We start from the raw sequence: 4,076 nt of genomic DNA on the forward strand, positions 1-4,076 counted from the left end.
CACCCACTGGGTTGGGGAGCAAAGTCGGGCACAAGGGGAATGCCCTATGAACAGGATATCGGTTATAAGATTGCTCCTGGCCAACTCTCTGGCTGGCCCAAAGTCTCATGAGATCTTGAGCTGGGCCGCTGAGGAGCGAGGTCACTTCTTTGAGAGCTCCAAGGAAGTGACCTGGGGAGGCCTGTCCGCTGCCCTGGCCTGAAGGAACTTGTGCCCCTCCCCGAACACAAACTCTGCAGCCTACCCCTGTAAACCAACAGATGTAAGCAACCCAATCCAGGGAATGCAATCTTCCCAGGGATCGATCGATCGATCGATCGATCGATCGATCGATCGATCGATCGATCGATCGATCTATCTATCTATCTATCTATCTATCTATCTATCTATCTATCTATCTATCTATCTATCTAGTAAAAGCGGCACCCCTATGGGTCTCCTTGGAGTGCACTGTTTGGGAACCACTACCTCAAATACTTAGCTGTGAATAGGGCTGCAAATCAACATGCAAATTCCATTTAAGTAATGCAGTACAAATAGACAGCTTATTGCATTTGGATGTACTGTACATGATTCAGCTGCATTCCTGATTGACATTTGCTGTGCCTGACACTCAGACATGCCTAGGTCTGCTTCAGGAGACAGACCACCCTCCCTAGACCAGGGTTGTGGGAGTGTTGTACGCATTGGATCTTTGAGACAATCCAGATGTAAGGTTCTCTGCCATTTGCAGTGTTTTCCAAGAAGGCAGTCTTCGATAGGGAGGTTTGAGAAATCTGAAGTCTTAACAAAAGTCGTTTTCAAATTACATGGTAGCTCAGATTGCTCTGAACAGCTTTAGCAGTGTGATGACAATTTACATTACTAATGGTAAATTAATCAGTTCTGTCTGAACTCGATCCAGAAAACCTGAGAAGTCACCGGGAAGCCCAAGAACATGCCCCAGTACCTGATATGTGATGACGTGGACTGGGTGTTACTTGGAGTGCAGAGGATAATCTTACTGCTTTAATTTGGTTTCAAGTTTAAGTGAACACGGCAGATGTTCTGATCAACAGGAGTTTGCTTAAAGTTCATATATTACAGGATAAAGCCTCTGAGAATTTGTCAGGGAGTTGAGTTAATGGAAAAAAGCCATTTGCGATCATGTTTTTTCCCCCCTTCTCCTCAATTTGTTAAAAGCGATAAGAAAAAGAACAGAATAAAGGTGTCGCTGATTTACTTCCACCCGCATTTTGTTTCAATGAACTGTTGCTCAAGTCTTTAATCAGATTTCCTTCTGCTACATGAAAAAAATAATAAAATCCTTTTGAACAGATTGCTTCAACGAGCTTACAGTTTATTCTGTTTTATTAAAAGATTTCTATCCTTCCTTTGGACAGACATTTCTAAGATGGTTAACTTAAAGAAGTAATAATAATAACCATCAAGGTTAAAAAAAAGAAAGAAAGTTGAAATAAATATGTTTAATATTTATATTAAATGTAAAATTCCCGACAATGAATATAACGGGTAAAGCAATGACAAAAGCAGTTGCAGCGACTGACAACCCAATCCACCAGGACCGCAGCGCCAGTCTCTGGCATGTCATTGCGTCACCCCCAACTGCTTCTGGAGTGCCCTGCTTTGGAACCAATTAGAGGCAAGGGTGGGAGGGCTCTACCACCATGGCAAAACATCTGAGCATGGAGCTCTGCTCATGTCAACAACATGGCAAGGGATGAAGACTCAGCTGGTGATGGTTCTGCCCCCCCCAGACTATCTCAAGTTGCCCCCCAAGTGCCACAAGCCAACCACTCTCACCTTCCACTGCAGCCTCACAGATTGGTTGGCAACCTTCAGTCTCGAAAGACTATGGTAGAAGCCTACAGCACCCGGTATTCCCAGGCGGTCTCCCATCCAAGTACTAACCAGGCCTGACCCTGCTTAGCTTCCGAGATCATGGTATAAGCATACAGCACCCGGTATTCCCAGGCGGTCTCCCATCCAAGTACTAACCAGGCCTGACCCTGCTTAGCTTCCAAGATCATGGTATAAGCCTACAGCACCCGGTATTCCCAGGCGGTCTCCCATCCAAGTACTAACCAGGCCTGACCCTGCTTAGCTTCTGAGATCAGATGAGATCAGGCATGTGCAGGGTAACAGATTATGCAGCCTCACAACGCCTCTTGCTATCGTTTCTCTCCAAAGACCAGCTAGAGACCATTTTACCAACAGGTCTAGCACCAACTAGAGACCAACAGGTCTTGCACCAGCAAAGGAACTGGTCAGTTGTATTTTCACGCTCTCATAAAATCTGTTCCTCAGCCTCAAATTTGTCTGCCTTGCCTAGTTCTTTTGATGCCTTTGAAATATCTTGCTTTGATGTCACAAAGTACCCAAGACTTGTCATGGCTTTTCTCGATGCCATTGGCCACTGAGTGATAAGAAAGGGCAGCTTCATTGCTTGTGGAGGACTCACATTCTAAAGACAATTCCCAAGAAAATACACACCTTACAGAAAAATATACAATTAAAATGCAGAATTAAAAAAAAAAAATCTATGTACCCAGTAAAAATTCTTTCAACAGTCCTATACTGTCCATCCTAGAAATCTGAAGAGAAAGGAAATTCCATGAGGATACTCCTACATAAAGCCTTCTATAGCAGCAGTTTTCAACTTCTTTCATCTCATGGAACACTGACAAAGCGCTAAAATTTTCAAGGCACACCATTGGTTTTTTGACAATTGATAAGGCACACCACACTGTTAGCAGGGAGACCACATCCCCAATGTCCCTACTAATAAATTACCCTGTCCCAAACTCCCGTGGCACACCTGTGGACCATTTGTGGCACACCAATGTGCCATGGAACACTGGTTGAAAATCACTGTTCTGTAGCATAACAAAGAAAGCCCAGTCTTGCTTCCTGCTAAATCTTATCTCCTTCAAAGGTGGAACATTCAGCAGGCTACTTTTCATAGTCAAAATGATGATATCAATATTGGTCCACATACAAAAGACATTCTTTCAATGTGGCAGTGACACCAAAACTTACTCTGACATCATAGCAAGTCAGCCAATGTCACGAAGAGATTTGCATTCTAGCTTGCCTTTTGTGGAATTAAACAGAGTATGTCATGGCCTTCCAAGATGATATTTTGGGTGTAATTTTGGAGACTTTAACAGCCCAATCCTAAAGGGGCTGGGTGCCATTGGAGAGGTTGGCAACCTTCAGTCTCGAAAGACTATGGTATAAGCCTATAGCACCTATGCCTATAGCCTATAGCCTATAGCACCTATGGTATAACCTTCAGTCTCGAAAGACTATGGTATAAGCCTATAGCACCTGGTATTCCCAGGCAGTCTCCCATCCAAGTACTAACCAGGCCTGACCCTGCTTAGCTTCCAAGGTCAGGCATGTGCAGGGTAATATAGCCATTGGAGAGTCCCTTCCACATGTGCTAAGTGCTGTAAAGCAGTTACCTCCAGTTGTAAAAGGAGCCACGTCAGTGCGCTCAGTATTGCACTTCCAGAATACTGGTGGCAAAGCTGGAGTCCTTCCCATCAGCACCAGTGGATCTGGAGCTATCCCCAGTCAAAGGTAAGGTGGAGCAGGAGGCAGGAAGGGTGGTGGGAGGGTGGAACCCCCGTTCAGGAAAGGGGTGGGATTGCCAGCAGTAGTGGCCACCGAATCCTCCCAGACCTCACCCCGCATGAACCTGTGCTAGCTATTTAGCTAGTGCATTTCCAAGTCGTCATCCCCCCACGCTGCGGAGGCCTACCCCCCAGCAGTGGCCGTTTTGGCACTGCTGCATCAGCTGTGTGTGTGTGTGTGTGTGTGTGTGTGTGAGAGAGAGAGAGAATAGGACTTATAAGGAGATCTATCTCCCTTCATACGCCTATTATTATTGAGCCACATCCACTCAAATTCCTTCATAAATTCCTTCAATTTCATATGATAAACCTTCCATCAGACAAAGCAGTGATCTATATCAGGGAAAACTTTGGTCTTCAAACACAAGGAAGTGTCTGTTTACTTTAAGTCACACAGTTGAACAGATGGGGGGAAAAAACTGAGCCACATTTTATACT

At 44.9% G+C, this 4,076-nt stretch overlaps 2 pseudogenes; both read right to left on the reverse strand.

Annotated features, from left to right (window-relative positions):
* Nucleotides 1–2,036: 2,036 nt before the first annotated feature.
* LOC136657812 (5S ribosomal RNA) lies at nucleotides 2,037–2,156 on the reverse strand (annotated as a pseudogene).
* Nucleotides 2,157–3,318: 1,162 nt separating this feature from the next.
* LOC136657709 (5S ribosomal RNA) lies at nucleotides 3,319–3,427 on the reverse strand (annotated as a pseudogene).
* Nucleotides 3,428–4,076: the final 649 nt, after the last annotated feature.

Source organism: Tiliqua scincoides, chromosome 7 (genome assembly GCF_035046505.1).
Source record: "Tiliqua scincoides isolate rTilSci1 chromosome 7, rTilSci1.hap2, whole genome shotgun sequence".
NCBI lineage: Eukaryota > Metazoa > Chordata > Lepidosauria > Squamata > Scincidae > Tiliqua > Tiliqua scincoides.